This window comes from Bombus flavifrons, chromosome 15 (assembly GCF_040668555.2).
Source record: "Bombus flavifrons isolate JBK064 chromosome 15, iyBomFlav1_principal, whole genome shotgun sequence".
NCBI lineage: Eukaryota > Metazoa > Arthropoda > Insecta > Hymenoptera > Apidae > Bombus > Bombus flavifrons.
The window spans coordinates 10,689,338-10,702,377 of record NC_138456.1 but is presented as its reverse complement, the minus strand read 5'-3'; the positions used below and the strand labels follow the sequence as shown (position 1 = coordinate 10,702,377).

Genomic DNA, 13,040 nt, shown 5'->3' with positions numbered 1-13,040 from the left:
AAATGCTCGCAACCAAAAAACCCTGCCCTTTCCAGCGAAATGCCACTTTTTATTCATCTTTTTCCTTCGCCGCAGAGCGAAATCGACGAGTCGTTTGCAAGTTTCTCGTTTTAGAATTTATAGTCGTACGAGAAGTTAACTCTGTTTTATTAGAAGAATAAGTTTCATTTTGTGGCGATAAACGCTCAAAATTATTAACAGGTATAAAGCAAAGTAGCTATATTCGTGTATCGATCTTATTCTTTCTTTTCCACGTTATACATACCACGTGGACGTTACGTAAGAAACGTTTTCCTTCGTACGAGTACCATAAATCGCGAGTCACTAGCAAATCAATAATAGGAAACCTGTTGAAATTCTGGACATTACAGGATCTTTATCGTATATATTCTAATAAATACAAACTGCCTACATTCGTCTCGATTCTTATTGTACAAAATATTACGATCACCGCAATTTTACAGCGATAAATTTTTTTAAACGTTCCACTAGGAGTAACATTTTTCTAAAGTGTATTTTTCCATCGAATTGCAACAAATCTTCGAGTTACATGTTCCTTGATGATATTTTATTACATTTGATAGCCACGTTAAATCATGACCACGTTCAAACTTCTAATAACGTGGCATGGGGTTCCATGTGATCACAATCCGATATTGACTCGAGAGAGTTCGGACAAGTCCGGACTCATTCGTTTCTGTTCGTTGATATACAATGTCGAAATTCTTTACTTTGCTCTTTGCTATCGAAATTTCCACTCTTTTCGAATGCTCTGTTATTTTTCATTCGCATTTTCAAGTGTAAAATTTGATCGATCGTTTCATCGGTTGTGAAAGGTAAAAATATCGGTAGAAAACGTCGAAGGACTCTCGTTCCATTCGACGGAGAACGACTTCCTTCAGGTGTATGTAATACACCATATACACGTGACGAGAAACGGAGAAATTCCATTCTTTTATCACAAAACAGATCAAAGCAGTGATTTACAATGATACCGTTGGTAGATGTAAAATGAAAGATCCAAAGACGATAGGTTAGGAATCTTACTCTGTGGAACTGCAAGGGATTAAGAAGTATGGAGGTCACCTTGAGTTTTTTAAATAGCGTTCCATATTTTCACCGTGATGGAATAATAGCCTCGATTCCGAAGCAGATCTCTGCAACCACGGAAAGAGAAAAGATAAATGGGATTGAGTAATTCTAAGATCACGTGATCAGGTATAAGGATGCAACGGGTGTAAGTAGTAATTTCAAGATCGTATAATCAACACGTAATCGGATCTGGACTTAAAACTTGCAACTTTAATCAACTTCTATCGTAAATTATCTCGAATAAACTAATAGCCTTCTCCGTATTTTAAAATAGCTTCATAGCGATGTATACGAACGATAAAGCGTCTTTTGTTACAATATAGTTACGTCACGATCACCTATGACCAACAAATAACAAAATGTTTTATTATAGTACAGTATCGACCATATGTACTCGAAGAACAATAAACGCGAAATATTTTTCCTATCCTCCGTGTCGTTAGAAGATTAATAAAAATTGGTTGGCCGATTTCATGGTGCGGAGGCACTGCTCGCGAATCGTTGCTACGTTACTATCGTCGCTGCAGAATATAGAATCGCATTATCGCCAACGGCTCGAGAACCGTGCATGCGAGAGGCCTACCTCCTCTCTCCGTATCCGGCGATCGAACGTAGCCCTAGTGCGGGCTTATTCGTTTGTTTCTTGGCCGAGTCGAGAAATTTCTGAAGCGTGTATAGGGAAAGTGAGGGCCACTTCCGCCGGATAATTTGAACGGGAGAAAGAAACGGTCCGTGTAGGAGTGGGAATGTCCTTCGTGCACGAAACTCGCGGCTTCTCGGCTCGTTTGCGCGTACTACGAGCTTACTACGAGCGTCGTACGCGCGTGCAAGTTTACGCGACCGGATGTTGGCAGCGCGTACCAGACGACGTCGTAACGACTGAACAATAAGTGCTACGCTGGAGTACTATGACTACGGCCCGAGTAAATCGGAACGATCACGACCGTCTTATATTAGACGCTCGGTGAAAACCGGATGGCCGGATATCTCGCTGCTCGCTCGATCGTCCATTCGATGATTGGTCAGTCGGTTAGGTTGGACGAGCGCCGTAAACGCGATTATTCGAATGTAACTTTAATTGCAGGTATAGTCTCTCGTACGTTCGCTTTTATCACGCGCAGAAACTTCTCTATATTTTCCTACCGCGATTCGTCGTTTGATTCTTGCTATTAATGTTTGAGGGGTACAGCGACGGTGCTGACCAACTCCGGATAAGTTGGAAAGTGGAGATAAATGGTAATTATAATAAACATTATCTTTCGAAATCTAGGTTGAAATTCGCGATGGAGACTGCCCTGTGTCATACATAAATTTATGAAAATAAGTCTCTCGTTCTTTAAATCGTGCTTTTTGAGATACTCATTGTGAGATGACGACGTAACTGGTGTTATTAGTAAGGAGAATAGTAATGTTTATAGCACTAAGTGGAAAGGCAGAAATACTTGTAACGATATTAGAAGCGAAACAGCAATGATCGTAAATGCATTGTTTTTATAATGACGGTCATGGTCATGGTTAGGATGACAGCGTCGTGACGCTGACAAACAATAGTGACAGTGATGTAGTCACGATTGTATTACGGTGGCTCATGATCGAGTCAGAGTAAACATACAATCAAATTGCGACTATGAGTCACGAGTAAGTTGTGGTCTTGGTTCATTATTGGTTGTACGATACTATCGTCGTCGGAACAGTTGCTTCGAACTATCGTTCATTAGCTAATATATTCTAGATTCGTTCCAACATTGGCGGTTATAATAATTGTGATAACGATACGCTGTAACAAGATGGTAATAGAATATTCAGGTTTCTAGTATTCTCTGATATTTATATATTTTTAGTTAAAAAACGTTTGGCCGACGTAGCCAATTAATCCATGTATTTGACAGTTTTTGGCAGGCCAATTATATTAAACGTAAGACCGACCGCATTAATTAACCAAAAGCGTTAACCATTATTTCTTCACATTTGGTTCTAGATGCTATCAATGAAATTTAAAATTCAAATTGACTACACGATTGCATTCATTAACTTTTCGCCATGTTCGTCGTTATTGTTCGCCTACTAATTAGACTTTAGCGTTATTTCTAGCATGCACCTAGTAATCGCAGTGTGTCTGTGTGCATATATACGCGCGTCTCACAAGAAGAACATCCTGTGTGCTTCGAAGAATGGAATTTTAACAATGAATGGAATATATTCGTTATCGTTTCTTGCTACTAAAGTTACACGCGCGTCTTTCCTCGCGATACAATATATACGTAGGACAATTATCAACTTAAAATAAACTCTCGCGATATTTCCTATGTAACTTGTATCACCTATCGAAACGTGAAACTTGACACGCGATACGTTAAATCTATTCCTAGGCCATTGATCGCATCGCATTTTTAACCAATTAAATATTAACGGCTGCGGCTGTTGCGAATAAGTTGTAAAACAAACGATTGCTGTAACTACGTTAAACTGTTATTCAAGAAATTGTAATCAACCGTTAGAATTACTGGTTGTACGAACAGACCTATTAAATACAAGTATAATAGGTTCTTTAATTGCAGAAACGCACAACTATGAATCATTGTGGCGGCGCTTCATATAAACAGGTCACACGCAATAATTGTATGTAACGTTTATTACCAAGGCAAAACGATATCAATGACGTAACGTGTATTTTTAGTAACCACCGGTTACTTTAATACATATAATCTCTTTCTATAGGTATCGTTCACCTCCGTTTTAACTCTTCCATGCCGATGAATATTGTTCCACTGGAAATAAAGGGCCATGCATGACCAACGATCCGATCGTCGATCTTCGATCACCAACAGAGTCAGAGAAACGCAAGAATAATTGACAGTAATCAGGCAATTTGCGAAATCTTAACTTTCGAAGGGAATCGTGCGCGCAACGTTTGGACAAGGGCAGCGACAAAGTGGTCATCGTATAGCAGTTGCACCACGTGGTCGGTACGTCGGGCGAAGATTTATGGCGGTGGAAAGCCAGGCGAATATCCTCGCCTTCGGCTTCGTTTAAATGGCTTCGAGGCGGCTTTATACTCTATACGCACTCTCGCCGCGCTAGTATTTAATTTCACTAGAGCATGAATGTTCCGCTTGGTGCTTACCCATCTTTCACGATACGCCTTGCAATTTTTTCCCCTTCGAAACCAGCCTCGAACGCTTCTTCGTCACGAGGCGAGCCACGGATCGTACGTGTCCTACGAAAAAATGAATTTCGATGCAATTGGAACCGTTTGACGGTCGCAAAACCTTTCGTCCACGTGGGAAACCTGGTTTCTTCTCTCGAGCTTCTTCCGTTCCTTCTTTTTCAAGCTTCTTTTTCTTCTCTTCTCGCAAAGAGTGTTTTTTGAGGGCTTGCCTTTTTTTATCGTTCATGAAGCGTTGCATCGTAATTTAGAGTAGGTAGTTCGAAGAGTATTGTTTTTTTTATAGTCGTCTGTGCTTTTCTCGACGTAGATGTAAAGTTCGAAGGGTTAGGTTCGAAGGGTTTCGAGGGTAACATCGACGATGAATCGCAGCTCGAGAAATTCCAACTCTATTTCGAACGAAAAATACTTATAGAATCGGAAAATAGTTTCTTTTTTCCAAAGTTTGGTTTAGCTTTTCAACGATCCTCGTACTACGATCGCCTTAGATTTTTTTGTTCGAAGGAAGAAGCCTGTAAAGAGAGAAGAAGCTAAAGAGGAACCAGTAGTCTTTTCTTCGAAATAAAGATTTTTCAGTTGTTCCACCTTCCTGGTAAATAAGCCATTTACAGTCGTGAACCCGGTTTCAACTCGAGTCGGCGTCTTTAACCGAACTTGTTCGCCCTCTATCGCCGTGTAACACGTTCCGATAAGCGATTGTTAAATTTACATTTATGCAGCCATGGATGCGGGTGGACAAAGAAAGTCTTCTTACTCGGTACTGTTTATAAGAGTCTATCTATATGATTTGTGGTGCAGCTATGTATACGTATTCGTTGCGTTTCGCATTAAATTTAGTTACAGTAACAAATGAAAAGAATTTATGAATGTTTTTCTGAAATAAGATCGTACTTACTTTGAGATGTTCGATACTTTGAGAGATGATACGTTGCAACGTGTCGGATCTATTTGTTGTTTTCTTAAAGTGAGATGCGTGAATTGCTTGGATGGAAGAACGCGTATTGCATCTAATAATACCTACTCACCGCGATGCAATCGCATTCAATGAGTAACTCCATTAGCCACGCGACTAATAATGCAATCAAGCTCGAATTAGTGCCAATTATTAGAATTATTCCATATAACGTTCTACGCACATTCCCTCTGTGCTAATTCGTACGGCAAATAATCCCGCTTTCTCTTCCATCTCGCCACTCTTCGTTCTTACCGATCGATATCGAACTTTCATTCTCAGATTTCAATTCGCCATTTATAAGCATCCTGACAACAAGCGTTACCCTATTCGACGAGTCTGGCAATTGGAATTTGAGGGTTAATACGCGACGAAAAAATCGACGGACACGCTGGCCGCGTGTGAGTGGAAACACGAGAACGTCGGTGTGAGCCGAGCCTCGTTAAGCGATTTATCGGGTGGTTGTGTTCGAAGTTTGAAATTGATTTCGACGGATCAACGTTCTCGTTTCGGCGACGTCCAGACCGAGCGAATTGCCGCCCGGGGCCTAATTAGCGTTTAACTAGCGAAATAATCTTTTTTTTTTTTTTTGAGCGCGTTCACGCCCCTCGACGCAGCGCCGCGTCTTCTCGGAGTCGTCGAAGGAGCTTGTGCGACGTACGGGATGTCTGTGTGAAAGAATTTTCAACGATGACGAGTGCTTCGAGGGCGTTTAAACGGCCTTTTTTCCATCGGTTGTATCGGTTTCGAACGATAAACGTCTTACGGTTGAACATCGGTGTTCGACGACGTTCTCATCGACGCACGAGAAATTGCCAGCGTTACGGAAACGAGCGTTAACAAGGTTCCGCGTATCCAGTTACTGCGAAACGCACCGCGTAATGAATCATTATTGCAACTTCATTTACGCACACGCCCGAAATAAGGAATCCGCGAAGCAGGTGCAAAACGAAACGGGAGCGTGTTTATCGGCACATCATCGTGGTTCGCGAGCTCCCTCGCTTTTGGTTCGCTTGGTTTACCGGACGGATCGTTGGAAATGTCCGTTAAGGTAAAAGTGGCATTCCATTGCTCAGCCAGCAACGCTGCTGCCAGTCCACGAACTTGTCTTGGGAACGAAATCCCGGTGTAGTTTTTACGAAAATTCCGAAAAAGAATCCCCAAAGAAGCTATCTTGCTCGTTGATCGACCGCTCGACAATAATCGATGGAAGTCTCATGCTGACAGCGCCGATCTCCTTAGTTCCTCCTTTCGTATCGTACGATTCAAATAAATCGTTCTTTCGTGATATTTCGTCTTGCTACGTCGATACAGTTCGTGTTATGCGTAGAATATGGAATCTTCAACGGACGAGTCGTTCGTGTCTTCTACTATACGTTCGTAAGGATGCTTAGCGTTTCGCGGAATTTTTATCGAAACTGTCGATAGCGTTATGCAATTTCGTTGCAGCGTAGAAGAGCGTTTGAATAATAATCGAATGTATATCTTACATCCGACGATTTTAATAGCCGCACAGACCGATTCGACGAACTACTCTTAGAACCAGCCGGTTGTCTCTCCATAGTCAAAGATTCGAATCAACCGGGACGAAAAATACCTCCAAGAAAACTATGTTTGTCGCTGGCGATTAAACGAATCGTTCGGTCGATTTCGACGCGGAAGAACGTCTTCTTACCTCGGCACACCCCAGCGCGACGATCGACCAGTGCGCGATTTCGTGCAGCTCGCCTTGGGTCGGCCAGTATTTGGCTTATCTGTCGGTAAGTGGGCGTGCTCGATAATTCCAATGCCTGCAGCCCTGACCGTATGATTTATACGTGGCTGCATAATGTGTCACATCCTTCGATGAGCCTTCCGATTGCATAAGTGACTAGGGGGTTAACGTCGCGACCGTTGAAAGCCTCGCTGTGGCGCCAGTCTTCTCGCATCGTACGTGAACGCGAACTCGTATAAAACGTGTGTCCGTTTGACCTGTGTGCGCGTGTACGTGCGCACGTCGAACGTGGAGTTCGAGAGCTGGAAGATGTTTGCTTTGCCGCTCTTCTCTCGCAATAGAACGCGACGGTGCTCCGGGTGTACACGGTCGAGAGAACGCGCGCCTTCGAGGTATTTCACCTTGGGCCTTGAGTAATAACCGACGATCGAGACACGCTGACAGCCGCGATAATTGGACGGGGGTTATCTTAATTCGGACTTGGCGGTGGATTTTTTCAGCAGCTTCGTTTTTGGCGCGGTATACCTCCGATCGAGGTGGATGATCGCGACACGTGGCAGGTCTGATTGCTTCGACAGTCCGGATGAATACATCGACGAACAGGGTTTCGCGGAATGCCGGCTCTTGCTTCGCGTTCGTTCACGTTCGTCGAGGTAACGCTGAATTTTGACGAGGAGTTTCAGAGATAATCGATGACTAGTGTCGCTACAACGTAAATTGGATAAATTGGAATTTCGAAGCTGTACGAGCAATTTACAGCTCGGACATGTTTATAGCTGCCTGTTGACGTAGATTTCCAGGCATCGGTAGATCGCTTCGCCTTCGTTCAAGCTCCTTGTCAATTCTTTCCTCGCCGTTACATTCTCTTCGAATCGAAGATAAAACTTTCAAAGTTGCTAACAATAAGCGCACGATACACCGAGCGACGTTACAACGAACCTCTATGACATTTGTACCATTAATCTGTATAACGATGCCCGTTCTAAAATCGTAAAACACCTTGCAAAGACCAAATGAATTCAAAATGTAACCTTCAACGCACGCAAATCTTACCAGGCCCGGTCACACTATCAGTTTCGAAGTTTAAATAAAAATTGCACGTTCCTTGTTATTCCTTTTGGTCTATCTGGAAGAGCGGCACGAATAAAGGGATCTGTAGAGATCTAGTCTCACCTCGAACAGAAGAACCTACGGCTTTCGTTCTTCGTATCTGAGCCGTTAATGACCGACGTACCTGTGCTCAAGGTCCAGAAAATACGGATGCTGTTTCCTCCCCGAGGCTAGCGACTTTAAAGATTGCACCGTAACGATAAATCATCCAACGAAAGAAATTGTCCGTCGTTCGAATTGACCATCTTTCCACTTGTACTTTCGTTTTACCGGCAGATTTTACACAATTTTCCGTAGAACGTAATCAGAGGCTTTGCATGTGTCGTCGACGCGTCCTAATCTCTTTTCGCAAGATTCGTTATCCTGTTGAGGAGTGTTGTCCTTGAAAACGAAGGTGTTTGGTTTACGAGGATATGGTTGTACCAGGATCCTTCGTCTTTAGAGATTTTCTTCAGCTGCGTGTACATTGGATATTCTCGAGACACCTTGTCTCGTAATTACTGGAGATTTCGTTGGAACTTGGAGTTTACAGGCTTTTGCAATTCCTTTGTTGAGAATTTCTTTTGTCGAACGTTCTTTGGATAACTTCAAGATGTTGACGATGCACCGTTGATACGGTCGCTGTGGGTTTACCGTCTCGACAAAGTAATCAAACGTATCGTTTAAATAATAGAAAGTTTGAACGCTATATCGTTCAGAGAGCATAACGTTTCGTAGTACGACGTTTCGTTACAAAATACTAGCGCGTGTGTGGTAGATGTTTCGGACAATACGATATTTAAGCGGTAGAATGTTTGGATAGTGAAACGTTTGAATGGTAGAGCGTTCAGGTGATAAAACGTTCGAAAGAGCGAAAGATTCGTAGAATTTGTAAGAGAATTATAAGAGAATTTCTATATTATCTCCGCTTCTTCGTTAACGTTTATTAATACTAAATTTTTAATTTGTAATATAATACATTTAAACTATTCGTGATCTTTAACCAGATAGAATATACGAAGAATAGAAAGAACATATTCAGACACGTAATTACCAGGCATCAAAGCTTGGAATACTTGTGAATTCCAAGTTTAAAGGTCGTAAAAGTCAACGGCTCGTGTACAAACCTATTCTACATGGCGACACGACATTTAAAATTATGGGAAGAGGAAATAATACTCGTGGAAAGCGATGACGTTACGAAAGAAAGGGATGGTGTCAGATAATACGATATTAAATAACCACACCCTTTTTAACGATCTCTCGTAACTAAATCTATCAGGGGTCGCTTATCGTGGCCCCCATTGATAACTGCTTCCGCTGTTCTTTGATAAAGGAGCGCTCGATACAGAGTTACAAGTGTTACAACGGTGTTGTTTGTAAAAATAGGGGCTCTCATTACGAGTAACGCTACGATCTAGCCTAGTTTTATCGAATCTATAACAGTATTTTCTCGATAAACGCAATCATCGAAGGACCGCACTTCGATACAAAATAGACCAAACTAAAATATTCCGTACAGAGTGCAGGGGATCGAATAAATCTCTGTTTATCTCTATCTTGCGTCTTACTGAAATTTAAATTATACGAGGATAACCATTAAGCATCGATGCCTTTCGAATAATTACGAGCTGTGGAGCGTGTGTGTTCCATAGTAACTCGTACGCGTAACGTTCATCCGCATTCTCATGGAACGACAAAGCAAGAGAAACTAGAATTGCCAATGTAGTTGCACGTAATTAGCAACAAATGATAGCCACTTATGCAATCTTTATTACAGACGATCGATCGACGACGTGTTTGCCGGCGCAAGGCTGTATCACGAGTGTAATGATAATGGCCAGGCGCCGCCGGCGCCAAATAATTGTCTGCTTTTGCCCTCTTTACTCTATCGACGAGCATATATCATCATCCTATCGAAGCCAGAATATCTTTTTTTCTCGTACAGCGACACGGATCGGCGCGTTCCGTCGATCGCGAATAACGATTAATTAAGACGTGCCCTTTGATGATCACGCGCCACAATCGCGGCAAACCGAACGCAAAATGTTTTTACCGGAGATACGCGCTCAACGAAGAAACCAAATAACTCGACGTGATTTGGCGTGATTTTTTAAACATGGGCAACTTCTGCGAGAAACGAACGCAACGTCGATGGAGAATTTCCAAGGTCGATGTTACGTTCGAGTAATTGGGGAAAACATGATCGTAACGGCGGACGGAACACGAGGTTTTCGAGTACGATCCAACAACGAGCGACTACCAACAGACATATAGTCGAACGCCGGTGTCGTGTTTGGATTTCACATTCTTCCCGGTAACACAAGTGTTCTTCATGCAAGGCGTGTCCCTGTTTCTCGCGCTGCCGACGGATCCACGTTTCTTCCGTTTGAACGAAACAACCCAAATCATTCTTATCTTTCCTACGTGGAACGACCGGCTCCCTCCACGGTTCCTCCGCGTCTCGCCGCGACGAGTCGTTTCCCTCGCGCTGGGCTCCGGAATACGCCGCGTGACGCTATGCGACCCCTTCGTTTAAATTATAAGAAAGACGACCAGGGTCCCGGTTTGTTGCGGCACTCGTCGAAATCCGGTAGGATTGGAAAGAGGAAAAAGAAGAAACAAAAAAAAGGGAGAGAAGGAAATCCGGAGAAACGTAAAATCTAATCGCGGTGGAAGATGTGTTCCAAGGAATTAATAAAAGAGAAAAGAAAATGGTATTCCAGGAGAAGAATAAAAGATCATTACCGGAGGACTGATCGTGAAATTGTAATCAAGGAACGTTGGGGAAAAAAGGAGACGCGTGAGACGGATGGGAAAGGATCGGATTGGGGAATTTGAAAAATTCCATATGAAGAGTTAGATATCGTAAAACGAAGATTACATCGAAACTTGGCGAGTTACGTTGCGCGTCTACAGAGATTTAAAACGTCGTATAGTTTTTTAAACCTTGACGTATATTCGCGTCCTATCTCGGTTTTTAACCCGTATCGTGGTTTTTAAGATTTACGTGTTTGCGCTTTAAAATGTCGCGCCGTTGCAAACTCTGATATTTGACCGCTCCTTGCTTTACATTCCATTTTTGTATTATATTTGGAAGATTAGATTCCCTTATTTATACTCGCAGGTACTACGATCGCGTATTAATATTGTCAATATCAAATAAACGTATTATTTTTCTATCCAACGTCTAACTCAAATAAAGATCTTACGTTAGAAATCGAAGCTAATCGTATCGTATCGTTTTCTACTACAAAGTAATTCACGATCTTTTAAGAAAAATCATTCTTTCGCAAAGATAGTCGATCCTATCGAAGATCAAACGATGAAATCAGACAACGATTTTTATCGTAATTTTTTCATAATTGTACAAAAGCTTCGCAACTTTTTTATTCCGTTTTATTCGTCGACTGGAAACTTTGTATTCTACGGATTATCCGTCGCAAGATCTCCGTAGCGGTGTATTAAACGCGGGCGTATCGACAATGAATCGTAAATCACGAGTCGTGTAATATATTCTACCTAGTGCACGATGTTTAATCGCATTGTTCAGGCTTCGATGAGTGTGCCATAATTTCCAAAAGTTTAACTCGCGATTCCCCCTAAACAGAAGGAAGCCGTCAGCTAAATACTCGATTTCATGCCCGCATTGCTCCACTTCCGTCGTCGTGCTTCCTATTTTCCGATGTGGCACGATGGAGACGCTGAAACGAGCCGATGCGGGCAGGTTAACCCTCGTCAGGGTCAATTCGACCCGACTACGTGGGACGTAGCGGCAATAGTCACGAGATCGATTCTCATACGTCCAACGTAAACGTTATTGCACGGAGAGCATGAAATTGGTAGAAACGTTTTAACAATTTCCTGTCGTTAAATGATTATACGTTTCGTAGAAGATCGCTTGGAAAATTCAAATTGAACGATGGAACCATTAGGATTTTCGAAGCAAAACCGGTGGTCGCTCGCGAAAAGTTATTCGATCGAGACCTAACTAGACCAATGATGATGCCTGTACAATTTCACATTTTCATTCAAGTAATTCGAGAAATCGAAGCGAAATAGAATTCTGGAAGACTTTGTAAAGTAAAATGTTATTTCCGAATAAGCTTACGTAGGAGCGCCTTTAAAGGTTGGTCGGAGCTAGACTCGTAGCGCCAGGCAGTCGGAGGGTCCACGGACAGAACGGTCCAACCTATCCTAACGTAACCGGCCGACTATCCTCTTTTTCTTTCCCTTGGTGACGGTTTCCTTGGTCGTTTCTCTTCGGTTGGCCCCGGTTCTCTCGCTCGTTTCCAAGAAACAGTTCACGGACGGTATACGTACTAATGGTAGAACGTGGTGGGGAAGCGTTTGTTAACCCCCGGTGTGTTGCACGCTTTCCTTCGTCTCTTTACTTATTTATTAACGGGCTGTTACCCTTCCACCATGGCGAGAAACGATTTCTTTTTCGGGCCCGTATGCCGGGTGATAACAAGTTACATGTCGCTTACGAGGAAGTACATCTTTGTTTTATCCTTTTGTTCTCGGGTCAGACGTTAGTTAGGACCAAATTTCCTTGCCATTTCTGGTACCATTTTTGAAGCAAGTAATAGTATTGTTTGCATTCCCGTTTTTTGCGGTAACGTTTGTTAAATAAACGAATAGTACAGATCGTTTTGATTTTCCTTCTCCCCCCGGTAACATTCTTAAAATAAGTAACGGTAAAAATCGTCTTAATCTCTGTATCTAGATGCGTAGATCTATTAAAAGGAATGTACGAAAGGAGAGCGTTTTTCGTCTCTCTCGGAAGTCCAGTTCGCTAAACACGTTTCCCACTTAGCTACTCTGTCGAGTTTCTCGTTTCCTCGAGAAAATTCAAAGGCTCCGTGTTCGTTTCACAAAAGTTGCAGTTTCAAGAGTCCGCACCGTAAATAACCGAGCAAGCTCTTTGTCGAGTGCAAGTCTTTGCCAGTCTGCGAAGCCCGAGCATTATGCCAACGCTAACTTGAGATGACTAGGCAACGTGGAATGTTCTTCTTAGCATAGAG

At 42.5% G+C, this 13,040-nt stretch overlaps 1 protein-coding gene across 3 annotated transcripts in view; it reads right to left on the bottom strand.

Annotated features, from left to right (window-relative positions):
* CycD (cyclin D) overlaps positions 1-13,040 on the bottom strand; it is a 135,757-nt gene that overhangs the window by 46,876 nt on the left and 75,841 nt on the right. The window lies entirely within an intron of this gene.